Source organism: Petromyzon marinus, unplaced genomic scaffold (assembly GCF_048934315.1).
Source record: "Petromyzon marinus isolate PM22_M1 ecotype Great Lakes invasive population unplaced genomic scaffold, UKy_Petmar_22M1.pri1.0 PM_Scaffold_70, whole genome shotgun sequence".
NCBI classification, from domain to species: domain Eukaryota; kingdom Metazoa; phylum Chordata; class Hyperoartia; order Petromyzontiformes; family Petromyzontidae; genus Petromyzon; species Petromyzon marinus.
In genome coordinates this window covers 208,475-226,003 of record NW_027423678.1, presented here as the reverse complement: position 1 = coordinate 226,003, position 17,529 = coordinate 208,475, and the positions used below count along the sequence as shown (strand labels likewise).

The following is a 17,529-nucleotide window of genomic DNA, read 5'->3' as shown; positions in this document are numbered from 1 at the left end:
CACACACACACCTGGTCACACACACACAGATCTGGTCACACACACACCTCGTCACACACACACACACCTGTTTACACACACACACACCTGATCACACACACACACACCTGATCACACACACACACCTGGTCACACACACACACATACACCTGATCACACACACACACACCTGGTCACACACACACAGATCTGGTCACACACACACACACCCCGTCACACACACACAGATCTGGTCACACACACACCTCGTCATACACACACAGATCTGGTCACACACACATCTCGTCACACACACACACACACCTGGTCACACACACACACCTGTTTACACACACACACACCTGGTCACACACACACACACACCTGGTTATACACACACACAGAGACAGACCTGGTTACACACACACAGACCTCGTCACACACACACACCTGGTCACACACACACACACCTGTTTACACACACACACACACCTGGTCACACACACACACACCTGGTCACACACACACACACCTGGTCACACACACACACACACCTGGTCACACACACACAAACCTGGTAACACACACAGACCTATTCACATACAGACCTGGTTACACACACACACCTCGTCACACACACACAGACCTCGTCACACACACACACACACAGACCTGGACACACACACACCTGGTCACACACACCCCGTCACACACACACAGATCTGGTCACACACACACACACACCTCGTCACACACACACACACAGATCTGGTCACACACACACACACACCTGGTCACACACACCCCGTCACACACACACACAGATCTGGTCACACACACACACACCTCGTCACACACACACAGATCTGGTCACACACACACCTCGTCACACACACACAGATCTGGACACACACACACAGACCTGGTAACACACACACACAGACACACACACAGACCTGGTAACACACACAGACCTATTCACACACAGACTTGGTTACACACACACACCTCGTCACACACACACAGACACACACACACAGACACACAGACACAGACAGACACACAGACACACACACAGACACACACACACAGACACCTCGTCACATACACACAGACACACACACAGACACACAGACACAGACAGACACACAGACACACACACAGACACACACACAGACACCTCGTCACACACACAGACACACACACACAGACACCTCGTCAGACACAGACACACACACACAGACACACACACACAGACACACAGACACACACACACACACACAGACACACAGACACACACAGACACACACAGACACACCTCGTCACACAGACACACACACACAGACACACACACACAGACACACACAGTCACACAGACACACACACAGACACACAGACACACACACACAGACACCTCGTCACACACAGACAGACACACACACACAGACACACACAGACACACACACACACCTCGTCACACACAGACAGACAGACACACAGACACACACACACACAGACACACACACACAGACAGACACACACACACAGACACCTGGTCTCGGAATCCGCGACCTCCCCGTGTCTCCCCTCTCAACGAGTGACCGCTCGATCGTTCCTGTCGACCTGCGCAGATTTCCTCTTCTGCCCCCCCCACCACCCCCCCACCACCACCCCCCCACCACAACCCCCCACCACAACCCCCACCACAACCCCCCACCACAACCCCCACCACCACCACAACCCCCCACCACAACCCCCACCACAACCCCCACCACCACCACCCCCCGCCACAACCCCCCACCACAACTCCCCACCACCACCACAACCCCCCACAACAACCCCCCACCACAACCCCCCCACCACAACCCCCCACCACAACCCCCCACCACAACCCCCCACCACCACCCCCCACCACAACCCCCCACTTGATAGGCGCTGTTTGCCTGACCGGGTGAATGATTCACCACCGATACTGATCCTCTGTCTGTCTGTGTCTGTGTCTCTGTCTGTGTCTCTGTCTGTGTCTGTGTCTGTCTGTCTCTGTGTCTGTCTGTGTCTTTCTGTCTCTGTCTGTGTCTGTCTGTGTCTGTGTCTCTGTCTGTGTCTCTGTCTGTCTGTATCTCTGTCTGTGTCTGTCTGTGTCTGTCTGTGTCTGTCTGTGTCTGTGTCTATCTGTGTCTGTGTCTCTGTCTGTGTCTGTGTCTTTCTGTCTCTGTCTGTGTCTGTCTGTCTCTGTCTGTGTCTGTGTCTCTGTCTGTCTGTGTCTGTGTCTTTCTGTCTCTGTCTGTGTCTGTCTGTCTCTGTCTGTGTCTCTGTCTCCGTCTGTGTCTGTGTCTGTCTGTCTCTGTGTCTGTCTGTGTCTTTCTGTCTCTGTCTGTGTCTGTCTGTCTGTTTGTGTCTGTCTCTGTCTCTGTCTGTGTCTCTGTCTGTGTCTCTGTCTGTCTGTCTGTATCTCTGTCTGTCTCTGTCTGTCTGTGTCTGTGTGTGTCTGTGTCTATCTGTGTCTGTCTGTCTGAGTCTGTCTGTGTCTGTCTGTCTCTGTCTGTGTCTGTTTGTTTCTGTGTCTTTCTGTGTCTGTGTCTGCCTGTCTGTGTCTGTCTGTGTCTGTGTCTGTCTGTCTGTGTCTGTCTGTCTGTGTCTGTCTCTGTCTGAAAACGCCTTCCCACACACAGTGCACTTGAAGGGTTTCTCTGCCGTGTGTGTTCTCTGGTGTACTACAAGATTGGAGGAATCTGAAAACGCCTTCCCGCTCACACTACACTGGAAGGGTTTCTCTCCCGTGTGTGTTCTCTGGTGTACTTGAAGATTTAATTAATGTAAAAACTCCTTCCCACACACTTGAAGGGGTTCTCTCCCGTGCGTGTTCTCTGGTTGTTTCTTTAAAGATTTTGTGACCATGAAATCTCCTTCCCACACACAGAGCACTTGAAGGGTTTCTCTCCCGTGTGTGTTCTCTGGTGTACTACAAGATTGGAGGAATCTGAAAACTCCTTCCCACACACACTGCACTTGAAGGGTGTCTCTCCCGTGTGTGTTCTCTGGTGTACTACAAGATTGGAGGAATCTGAAAACTCCTTCCCACACACACTGCACTTGAAGGGTGTCTCTCCCGTGTGTGTTCTCTGGTGTACTTGAAGATGAGATGAATCTGAAAACTCCTTCCCACACACAGTGCACTTGAAGGGTTTCTCTCCCGTGTGTGTTCTCTGGTGTACTTGAAAGATTTAATTAATGTAAAAATGCCTTACCACACACACTGCACTTGAAGGGTCTCTCTCCCGTGTGTGTTCTCTGGTGTACTTGAAGATGAGATGAATCTGAAAACTCCTTCCCACACACAGTGCACTTGAAGGCTTTCTCTCCTGTGTGTGTTCTCTGGGGTGTTTTAAGATTATGTGACCGTGAAAACGCCTTCCCACACACAGTGCACTTGAAGGGTCTCTCTCCCGTGTGTGTTCTCTGGTGTGCTTGAAGATTTAATTAATGTAAAAACTCCTTCCCACACACAGTGCACTTGAAGGGTTTCTCTCCCGTGTGTGTTCTCTGGTGTACTTGAAGATTTAATTAATGTAAAAACTCCTTCCCACACACACACTGACTGCACTTGAAAGGATTTCTCTCCCTTTGCCGCCTCCTCTGGAGCTGCGTCAAATCCCCAGTCCCGTCCGTGCTGCCTTCCACGCCGGTTGAATTGTCTTGCCCCCCTTTTTTGCCGTACCGAGCTGCTGCGCTGAGCGCCTTTCGCTCCACCAGACCAATTCCGCATGGTGGGGATGTGGGGATGTGGGGGGAGGCCTGTCAAGAGGTGAGCGTTGTGGGCAGGTCGCGTCTGACAAGCGGGCTTGGCCTCGGATTTCAGTTCAAGTCGAGCGGCGAGTGCCGGCGATTCGAATAGAATGAGTGCCGAGCAGAGTTGCCCACGAATTTAAGTCGCACAAGTGGCTGTGTACTTGTGTGTGTGTGTCACATAATCTTTAAAGAAACGACCAGAGAACACGCACGGGAGAGAAACCCTTTCAAGTTCACTGTGTGTGGGAAGGAGTTTTTACATTAATTAAATCTTCAAGTACACCAGAGAACACACACGGGAGAGAAACCCTTTCAAGTGCACTGTGTGTGGGAAGGAGTTTTCACGGTCACATAATCTTCAAGTACACCAGAGAACACGCACGGGAGAGAAACCCTTCAAGTGCACTGTGTGTGGGAAGGAATTTTCACGGTCATCTGTTCTTAAGAAACAACCAGAGAACACACACGGGAGATAAACCCTTTCAAGTTGCACTGTGTGTGGGAAGGAGTTTTCAGATTCCTCCAATCTTGTAGTACACCAGAGAACACACACGGGAGATAAACCCTTTCAAGTTGCACTGTGTGTGGGAAGGAGTTTTCAGATTCCTCCAATCTTGTAGTACACCAGAGAACACACACGGGAGAGAAACCCTTCAATTGCACTGTGTGTGGGAAGGAGTTTTCACGGTCATCTGTTCTTAAGAAACAACCAGAGAACACACACGGGAGATAAACCCTTTCAAGTTGCACTGTGTGTGGGAAGGAGTTTTCAGATTCCTCCAATCTTGTAGTACACCAGAGAACACACACGGGAGAGAAACCCTTTCAAGTTGCACTGTGTGTGGGAAGGAGTTTTCAGATTCCTCCAATCTTGTAGTACACCAGAGAACACACACGGGAGAGAAACCCTTCAAGTGCACTGTGTGTGGGAAGGAGTTTTTACATTAATTAAATCTTCAAGTACACCAGAGAACACACACGGGAGAGAAACCCTTCAAGTGCACTGTGTGTGTGAAGGAGTTTTCAGATTCATCTCATCTTCAATGACACCAGAGAACACACACGGGAGAGAAACCCTTTCAAGTGCACTGTGTGTCGTAAGGCATTTTTACATTAATTAAATCTTCAAGTACACCAGAGAACACACACGGGAGAGAAACCCTTCAAGTGCACTGTGTGTGGGAAGGAGTTTTTACATTAATTAAATCTTCAAGTACACCAGAGAACACACACGGGAGAGAGACCCTTCAAGTGCACTGTGTGTGGGAAGGAGTTTTCAGATTCCTCCAATCTTGTAGTACACCAGAGAACACACACGGGAGAGAAATCCTTTCAAGTGCACTGTGTGTGGGAAGGCATTTACACGGTCACATAATCTTAAAACACCCCAGAGAACACACACAGGAGAGAAACCCTTCAAGTGCACTGTGTGTGGGAAGGAGTTTTCAGATTCATCTCATCTTCAAAGACACCAGAGAACACACACGGGAGAGAAACCCTTCAAGTGCACTGTGTGTGGGAAGGAGTTTTCACGGTCATCTGTTCTTAAGAAACAACCAGAGAACACACACGGGAGATAAACCCTTTCAAGTTGCACTGTGTGTGGGAAGGAGTTTTCAGATTCCTCCAATCTTGTAGTACACCAGAGAACACACACGGGAGATAAACCCTTTCAAGTTGCACTGTGTGTGGGAAGGAGTTTTCAGATTCCTCCAATCTTGTAGTACACCAGAGAACACACACGTGAGAGAAACCCTTCAAGTGCACTGTGTGTGGGAAGGAGTTTTTACATTAATTAAATCTTCAAGCACACCAGAGAACACACACGGGAGAGAAACCCTCTGGTGTACTACAGGATTGGAGGAATCTGAAAACTCCTTCCCACACACACAGAGCACTTGAAGGGTTTCTCTCCCGTGTGTGTCCTCTGGTGTACTTGAAGATTATGTGACCGTGAAAACTCCTTCCCACACACAGTGCACTTGAAGGGTGTCTCTCCCGTGCGTGTTCTCTGGTGTACTACAAGATTGGAGGAATCTGAAAACTCCTTCCCACACACACTGCACTTGAAGGGTGTCTCTCCCGTGTGTGTTCTCTGGTGTACTACAAGATTGGAGGAATCTGAAAACTCCTTCCCACACACAGTGCACTTGAAGGGTTTCTCTCCCGTGCGTGTTCTCTGGTGTGCTTGAAGATTTAATTAATGTAAAAACTCCTTCCCACACACAGTGCAACTTGAAAGGGTTTATCTCCCGTTTGTGTTCTCTGGTTGTTTCTTAAGAACAGATGACCGTGAAAACTCCTTCCCACACACACTGGACTTGAAGGGTTTCTCTCCCGTGTGTGTTCTCTGGTGTTTCTTTAAAGATTATGTGACCGTGAAAACTCCTTCCCACACACAGAGCACTTGAAGGGTTTCTCTCCCGTGTGTGTTCTCTGGTGTACTTGAAGATGAGATGAATCTGAAAACTCCTTCCCACACACAGTGCACTTGAAGGCTTTCTCTCCTGTGTGTGTTCTCTGGGGTGTTTTAAGATTATGTGACCGTGAAAATGCCTTCCCACACACAGTGCACTTGAAGGGTTTCTCTCCCGTGTGTGTTCTCTGGTGTACTTGAAGATTTAATTAATGTAAAAACTCCTTCCCACACACACTGCACTTGAAGGGTTTCTCTCCCGTGTGTGTTCTCTGGTGTACTTGAAGATTTAATTAATGTAAAAACTCCTTCCCACACACACACTGACTGCACTTGAAAGGATTTCTCTCCCTTTGCCGCGTCCTCTGGAGCTCCGTCAAATCCCCAGTCCCGTCCGTGCTGCCTTCCACGCCGGTTGAATTGTCTTGCCCCCCTTTTTGCCGTACCGAGCTGCTGCGCTGAGCGCCTTTCGCTCCACCAGACCAATTCCGCATGGTGGGGATGTGGGGATGTGGGGGGAGGCCTGTCAAGAGGTGAGCGTTGTGGGCAGGTCGCGTCTGACAAGCGGGCTTGGCCTCGGATTTCAGTTCAAGTCGAGCGGCGAGTGCCGGCGATTCGAATAGAATGAGTGCCGAGCAGAGTTGCCCGCGAATTTAAGTCGCACAAGTGGCTGTGTACTTGTGTGTGTGTGTGTCACATAATCTTTAAAGAAACGACCAGAGAACACGCACGGGAGAGAAACCCTTTCAAGTGCACTGTGTGTGGGAAGGAGTTTTTACATTAATTAAATCTTCAAGTACACCAGAGAACACACACGGGAGAGAAACCCCTTCAAGTGCACTGTGTGTGGGAAGGAGTTTTTACATTAATTAAATCTTCAAGCACACCAGAGAACACACACGGGAGAGAAACCCTTCAAGTGCAGTGTGTGTGTGGGAAGGAGTTTTCAGATTCATCTCATCTTCAAAGACACCAGAGAACACACACGGGAGAGAGACCCTTCAAGTGCACTGTGTGTGGGAAGGAGTTTTCAGATTCATCTCATCTTCAAGTACACCAGAGAACACACACGGGAGAAAAACCCTTCAAGTGCACTGTGTGTGGTAAGGCATTTTTACATTAATTAAATCTTCAAGTACACCAGAGAACACACACGGGAGAGAAACCCTTCAAGTGCAGTGTGTGTGGGAAGGAGTTTTTAGATTCATCTCATCTTCAAAAACACCAGAGAACACACACGGGAGAGAAACCCTTCAAGTGCACTGTGTGTGGGAAAAAATTAAACATATACAGACGTCCGTAAAAGAGGCTTTTGCGACAAAGTGGGAAGATGACCCTGCTGAGGCAGCGGTGCCTCAAATTGTGGAGGAGGAAGTCACCCCCTGTGAGTGGCTGGCTTCAGGTGCCATCTGTTGAGGGAAGTACTGAAGGCGATCCGGAGTCTGAGACCAGGAAAGGCAGCGGGCAGAGATGATCTCCCAAGCGAAATGCTGAGGGAGGGTGGCGTTTGTGTACAGACTGCCCTATATGACATCATAACAACAGTCTGGACCACTGGACGGGTTCCGCAGGATTGGAAGGATGCCCTGGTGGTCCCCCTCTCTAAGAAGGTGGACCGCACAGACTGTAACAACTACAGGGGCATCTCACTCCTCAGTGTGAGGCCGGGAAAGGTCCTGGCAAGGATTATTCAACATCGCCTTGCCAGGCACGCTAAGGAGAGGCTTGCGGAGCCCCAATGCGGTTTCAGGAAAGGGCGGTCCTGCACAGATGCCATATTTTCTGTCCGTCTGCTGCAGCAGAGGTGTAGGGAATTCCAGCAAGACCTACATCTCTGCTTTATTGACCTGGTCAAGGCCTATGATACCATCAGTAGGCCTGGGCTCTGGGTTGTTCGTCGTGCTTTTGGAGTACCTGACCCTCTGCTCACGATCATTAAGGACCTTCATGATGGTGAGCGGGCTCGGGTAAAACTACGTGGCCGGGAAGTTGGCACAGTAGGGGGCACAGGTGGTGCATCAGCCACTCATCTCAGTCATCTCAGTCAGTCGACCCGTGGCACCTGGGTCTGTCCCGTGACCTCCTGCCAGCGGGCGTTCGACACTTCACGTGGCCTCAAGGTGCACGTGGCCTGGCACAAACGTCGTGGTGACGTCAACGCCACTTAGTGACGAATGGCGGTTGTTGTTCTGTGTGTGAGAGTGTGTGAGTGAGTGACTGTGTGTGTAAGTGAGTGTGTGTGAGTGTGTGAGTGTGTGTGAGTGTGTGAGTGTGTGTGAGTGTGTGAGTGACTGTGTGTGAGTGAGTGTGTGTGAGTGAATGTGAGTGAGTGTGTGTGTGTGAGTGTTTGTGAGTGTATGTGTGAGTGTGTGAGTGAGTGTGTGAGTGAGTGTGTGTGTGAGTGTGTGAGTGTGCGAGTGTGTGTGTGAGTGTGAGAGTGAGTGTTTGAGTGACTGACTGTGTGTGTGAGTGAGTGTGTGTGAGTGAATTTGAGTGAGTGAGTGTGTGAGTGAATTTGAGTGAGTGAGTGTGTGTGTGAGTGTGTGTGAGTGTGTGAGTGTGTGTGTGAGTGGGTGAGTGATTGTGTGAGTAAGTGAGTGTGTGAGTGTGTGAGTGAGTGTGTGAGTGAGTGTGTGAGTGTTTGTGAGTGTATGTGTGAGTGAGTGTATGAGTGAGTGTGTGTGTGAGTGTGTGTGAGTGTGCGAGTGTGTGTGTGAGTGTGAGAGTGAGTGTTTCAGTGACTGACTGTGTGTGTGAGTGAGTGTGGGTGAGTGAATTTGAGTGAGTGAGTGTGTGAGTGAATTTGAGTGAGTGTGTGTGTGAGTGTGTGAGTGTGTGTGTGAGTGGGTGTGTGAGTGGGTGAGTGATTGTGTGAGTAAGTGAGTGTGTGAGTGTGTGAGTGAGTGTGTGAGTGAGTGTGTGAGTGTGTGTGAGTGTGTGTGTGAGTGACTGTGTGTGAGTGAGTGTGTGTGAGTGAATGTGAGTGAGTGTGTGTGTGTGAGTGTTTGTGAGTGTATGTGTGAGTGAGTGTGTGAGTGAGTGTGTGTGTGAGTGTGTGTGAGTGTGCGAGTGTGTGTGAGAGTGAGTGTTTGAGTGACTGACTGTGTGTGTGAGTGAGTGTGTGTGAGTGAAATTGAGTGAGTGAGTGTGTGAGTGAATTTGAGTGAGTGAGTGTGTGTGTGAGTGTGTGTGAGTGTGTGAGTGTGTGTGTGAGCGGGTGAGTGATTGTGTGAGTAAGTGAGTGTGTGAGTGTGTGAGTGAGTGTCTGAGTGAGTGTGTGTGAGTGTGTGTGTGAGTGTGTGAGTGTGTGTGAGTGTGTGTGTGTGAGTGTGTGTGCGAGTGTGGGAGTGTGTGTGTGTGAGTGTGTTCACTGTCTGTGTTGACAGCAGCATTCCGTAAGATCATGAGGTTATCAATGCAGGGGACATCAAAGCCGTGGGTGGAGGTGGTGGTGGTTGTGGTGATGGTGGTGGTTGTGGTTGTGGTTGCGGTGGTGGTTAAATGAGTGACACCAGGCTAAAGAGACCCCACATCCATCAAAAGCAGATTTATTTCACCCTAACAACTAAGAATTAACACTCGTCTAAGTCAATAGTCATCACCACCAACATCACCAACACCTTCACCACCACCATCACTACCATTACCACCACCATCACCACCATCACCACCACCATCATCACCACCGTCACCACCACCAACACCACCACCATCACTACCACCATCAACACCACAACCACCACCACCATCATCACCACCATCATCACCACCACCACCACCACCATCTCCAACTTCATAATCACCACCACCATCACTACCATCACCACTACCACCACCACCACCATCATCACCACCTTCATCATCATCACCATCAGCATCATCACCACGATCACCACCACCACCATAATCACCACCTTTATTATCGCCATCACCACCATCACCACCACCACCACCACCACCACCATCTCCACCTTCATCATCACCACCACCATCACTACCATCACCACCACCACTACCACCATTATCACCAACGTCATAATTATCATCAACATCAGCATCATCACCACCACCATCATCACCACCACCATTATCATCAACATCAGCATTTCACCACCATCATCATCACCACGATCAACACCACCACCATCATCACCACGACCATCATCACCACCATCACCACCACCATCATCATCACTACCATCATCACCACCACCACCATCAACACCACCATCATCACCCTCACCATCATCACCACCATCACCACCATCACCATCACCACCACCATCACCACCATCATCGCCATCACGCTCACCACCACCACCATCACCAACATCATCACCATCATCACCACCATCACCACTACCCCCATAACCACGATCACCACGATCACAACCACCACCATCACCACCATCATCATCACAACCACCACCATCACCACGATAAACACCACCACCATCATCACCATCATCACCACCATCACCACCACCCACACGATCACCACGATCACCACCACCACCATCACCATCATCACCACCATCATCATCATCATCACCACCACTATCACCACCATCAACACCACCACCATCACCACCACCACCATCACCACAATCAACACCACCATCACCACCACCATCACCATCACCACCACCATAACCACCATCACCACCACAACCACCATCACCACCATCATTACCACCATCATCACCACCATCACCATCACCACCACCACCATTACCACCATCATCACCACCATCATCACCACAATCACCAACATCACCATCACCACCAACACCATCATCATCACCACCATCACCACCATCATCACCACCATCACCACCACCATCACCATCACCACAATCAACACCACCATCACCACCACCACGATCACCACCATCATTACCACCATCATCACCACCATCACCACCATCACCACCATTAACACCATCATCACCACCATCATCACCACCATCACCACCATCACCACCATCACCACCAACACCATCATCTTCACCACCATCACCACCATCATCACCACCATCACCATCACCACCATCACCATCACCACCATCGCCACCATCACCACCATCACCATTATCACCACCATCACCATCACGACCACCATCACCACCACCATCACATCACCACCATCACCACCATCATCACCAACGCCATCATAATCACCACCATCACCACGATCACCATCATCACCACCATCAACACCACCACCATCACCACCACCATCACCACCATCACCACCATCATCACCAACATCACCATTACCATCACCATCATCACCGCCATCACCATCACCATCACCACCATTACCACCATCACGACCACCATCACCACCATCACCACCACCATCATCACCACCATCAACATCACCATCACCACCAACACCACCATCATCACCATCATCACCACCATCACCATCACCACCATCAGCATCACCACCATCATCACCATCACCACCACCATCATCATCATCACCATCGCCACCATCACCACCATCATCATCACCACTACCACCACCACCAACACCACCATCACGACCATCACCACCATCACCACCATCACCACCATCACGAACATCACCACCACCATCACCACCATCATCACCACCATCGCCACCACCATCATCACCACCACCACCACCACTACCATCACCACGACCATCGCCACCATCACCACCACCATCACCACCATCACCACCACCACAACCACTAACATCACCTCCACAATTACCGCCATCATCACCACCACTACCATCACCACCACGATCGCCACCATCAACACCATCATCATCACCATCACCACCATCACCATCACCACCATCATCACCCCTATCACCACCATCAACACCACCATCACCACCATCATCACCACCATCACCACCATCACCATCACGACCATCACCACCATCACCACCATCACCACCACCATCACCACCATCACCACCATGGCCACCACCATCATCACCACCACCATAACCACCATCATCACCACCACCATCACCACCATCACCACCATCACCACCACCATCACCACCATCACCACCATGGCCACCACCATCATCACCACCACCATCACCACCACCACCATCACCACCATCACCACCACCATCACCACCACCACCACTACCATCACCTCCACCATCACCACCACTACCATCACCTCCACCATCACCATCATCACCACCACCACTACCATCACCTCCACCATCACCATCACCACCACCATCACCACCACAATCATTACCACCATCACCACCACCATCACCACCATCATCACCACCATCACCACCACCATCACCACCACCACCACCATCACCACCACCATCACCACCATCATCACCACCATCACCACCACCACCACCATCACCACCATCATCACCACCAACACCACCACCACCACCATCACCACCACCACTACCATCACCACCATCATTACCACCATCATCACCATCATCATCACCACCACCATCATCACCATCACCACCACCACCACCACCAACACCACCACCACCATCACCACCACCACTACCACCATCACCACCATCATTACCACCATCATCACCACCATCACCATCACCACCATCACCACCATTACCACCATCATCACTACCATCATCACCACCATCACCACCACCACCAACACCACCACCACCATCACCACCACCACCACCACCATCACCACCATCGCCATCATCACCATCAGCACCATTACCACCATCATCACCACCATCACCATCACCACCATCACCACCACCATCACCACCATCACCATCATCACCACCATCATCACCACCACAACCATCACCACCACCATCACCACCATCATTACCACCATCATCACCACCATCACCATCACCACCATCACCACCATTACCACCATCATCACTACCATCATCACCACCATCACCACCATCACCACTAACACCATCATCATCACCACCGTCACCAGCATCATCACCACCATCACCATCACCACCATCGCCACCATCACCACCATCACCATCATCACCACCATCACGACCACCATCAACACCACCATCATCACCAACGCCATCATAATCACCACCATCACCACGATCACCATCATCAGCACCATCACCATCACCAGCATCAACACCACCACCATTACCATCACCACCACCATCACCACCATCATCACCAACATCATCATTCATATCACCATCATCACCGCCATCACCACCACCATCACCACCATTACCACCATCACCACCATCATCACCACCATAATCACCACCATCACCATCACCACCATCAGCATCACCACCATCACCACCATCATCACCATCACCATCAGCACCATCATCATCATCACCATCACCATCGCCACCATCACCACCACCACCATCACCATCACCACCATCACCACCATCACCACCATCACGAACATCACCACCACAATCACCACCATCATCACCACCATCATCACCACCATCGGCACCAAGATCATCACCACCACCACCACCATCACCACCATCATCACCAAATCACCACCACCATCCACACCACCACTACCATCAGCTCAACCATAACCACCATCATCACCACCACTGCCATCACCACCACCATCGCCACCATCACCAACACCATCATCATCACCATCACCACCATCACCATCACCACCATCATCACCCCTATCACCACCATCAACACCACCATCACCACCATCATCACCACCATCACCACCATCACCATCACGACCATCACCACCATCACCACCATCACCACCACCATCACCACCATCACCACCATGGCCACCACCATCATCACCACCACCACCATCACCACCATCATCACCACCACCACCACCATCACCACCATCATCACCACCATCACCACCATCACCACAACCATCACCACCACCACCAGCACTACTATCACCTCCACAATCACCACCACTTCCATCACCTCCACCATCACCATCATCACCACCACCACCACCACTACCATCACCTCGACCATCACTACCATCATCACCACCACCACCACCATCACCTCCACCATCATCACCACCATCACCACCACCATCACCACCATCATCAATACCATCACCGCCACCATCACCACAACCATCATCACCATCATCATCACCAATATCACCACCACCACCAACACCACCACCACCATCACCACCACCACCATCACCACCATCATTACCACCATCATCACCACCACCACCATCACCACCACCATCACCACCATCATTACCACCATCATCACCACCATCACCATCACCACCATCACCACCATTACCACCATCATCACTACCATCATCACCACCATCACCACCATCACCACTAACACCATCATCATCACCACCATCACCAGCATCATCACCACCATCACCATCACCACCATCGCCACCATCACCACCATCACCATCATCACCACCATCACGACCACCATCACCACCACCATCATCACCAACGCCATCATAATCACCACCATCACCACGATCACCATCATCAGTCCATCAAAACCACCATCACCACCATCGTCACCACCATCACCATCACCAGCATCAACACCACCACCATCACCATCACCACCACCATCACCACCATCATCACCAACATCATCATTCATATCACCATCATCACCGCCATCACCACCACCATCACCACCATTACCACCATCACCACCATCATCACCACCATAATCACCACCATCACCACCATCAGCATCACCACAATCACCACCATCATCACCATCACCATCAGTACCATCATCATCATCACCATCACCATCGCCACCATCACCACCATCATCATCACCATCACCACCATCACCATCACGACCATCACCACCATCACCACCACCATCACCACCATCACCACCATCACCACCATGGCCACCACCATCATCACCACCACCACCATCACCACCATCATCACCACCACCACCACCATCACCACCACCATCACCACCATCACCACCATCACCACAACCATCACCACCACCACCAGCACTACTATCACCTCCACAATCACCACCACTTCCATCACCTCCACCATCACCATCATCACCACCACCACCACCACTACCATCACCTCCACCATCACTACCATCATCACCACCACCACCACCACCACCACCATCACCTCCACCATCATCACCACCATCACCACCATCATCACCACCATCATCACCACCATCACCATCATCATCACCACCACCATCACCACCATCATCAATACCATCACCGCCACCATCACCACAACCATCATCACCATCATCATCACCACCATCACCAACATCATCACCACCATCATAACCACCACCACCATCACCACCACCATCACCAACATCACCATCACCACCATCAGCACCATTACCACCATCATCACCACCATCATCACAACCATCATCACCACCATCACCATCACCACCACCATCACCACCATCATTACCACCATCATCACCACCATCACCATCACCACCATCACCACCATTACCACCATCATCACTACCATCATCACCACCATCACCACCATCACCACTAACACCATCATCATCACCACCATCACCAGCATCATCACCACCATCACCATCACCACCATCGCCACCATCACCACCATCACCATCATCACCACCATCACGACCACCATCACCACCACCATCACCACCATCATCACCAACGCCATCATAATCACCACCATCACCACGATCACCATCATCACCACCATCAAAACCACCATCACCACCATCATCACCACCATCACCATCACCAGCATCAACACCACCACCATCACCATCACCACCACCATCACCACCATCATCACCAACATCATCATTCATATCACCATCATCACCGCCATCACCACCACCACCATCACCACCATTACCACCATCACCACCATCATCACCACCATAATCACCACCATCACCATCACCACCATCAGCATCACCACCATCACCACCATCGTCACCATCAGCACCATCATCATCACCATCACCATCGCCAACATCACCACAACCATCATCACCATCATCATCACCACCATCACCAACATCATCACCACCATCATAACCACCACCACCACCATCACCACCACCATCACCACCATCATCACCACCACCAACACTACCATCACATCCACCATCACCACCATCATCACCACCACCATCATCACCACCATCACCATCAGCATCATCACCACCACAACCACTACCATCACATCCACCATCACCACCATCATCACCACCACCATCATCACCACTATCACCGTCACCACCATCACCACCATCATCACCACAATCATCACCACCATCAACATCACCAACATCATCACCATCATCACCACCATCACCATCGCCAACATCACCACCACCATCATCATCATGATCACCACCATCGCAACCACCATCATCACCACCACCACCATCATCACCACCACCATCACCACCACCATCACCACCATCACCACCATCATCATCATCACCATCATCACCACCATCAACACCACCATCACCACCATCATCACCACCATCACCACCAGCAACATCAACACCACCACCATCACCATCACCACCACCATCACCACCATCACCACCATCACCATCACCACCATCATCATCACTATCACCACCATCGCCACCACCATCATCACCACCATCACCATCACGACCATCACCACCATCACCACCATCACGAACATCACGAACATCACCACCACCATCACCACCACCATCACCACCATCATCACCACCACCATCACCACCACCATCACCACCATCACCACCACCACTACCATCACCTCCACCATTACCACCATCATCACCACCACTACCATCACCACCACCATCGCTACCAACACCAACACCATCATCATCACATTCACCACCATCACCATCACCACCATCAACACCACCATCACCACCATCACCACCATGGCCACCACCATCATCACCACCACCACCACCATCTCCACCATCATCACCACCACCATCATCACCACCATCACCACCATCACCACCGTCATCACCACCACCACCATCACCACCACCATCACCACCACCACCACTACCATCACCTCCACCATCACCACCAGTACCATCACCTCCACCATCACCATCATCACCACCACAACCACCACCAATACCATCACCTCCACCATCACCACCATCATCACCACAATCATCACCACCATCACCACCACCATCATCATCACCACCACCATCACCACCATCATCACCACCACCATCACCGCCACCATCACCACCATCATCATCACAACCATCATCACCACCATCACCAACATCTTCACCACCATCATCACCACCACCACCATCACCACCACCATCACCATCACC

The 17,529-nt window shown here is 50.9% G+C and overlaps 1 protein-coding gene across 1 annotated transcript in view; it reads right to left on the bottom strand.

The window, feature by feature from the left end:
- Window positions 1-1,568, bottom strand: part of LOC116958403 (uncharacterized) — a 103,636-nt gene extending 102,068 nt beyond the window's left edge. The window contains exon 1 of the mRNA XM_076064777.1: window positions 1,532-1,568. The gene's annotated coding sequence lies outside the window, so the exon portion shown is untranslated. The remainder of the gene's footprint in view (window positions 1-1,531) is intronic.
- Window positions 1,569-17,529: the final 15,961 nt, after the last annotated feature.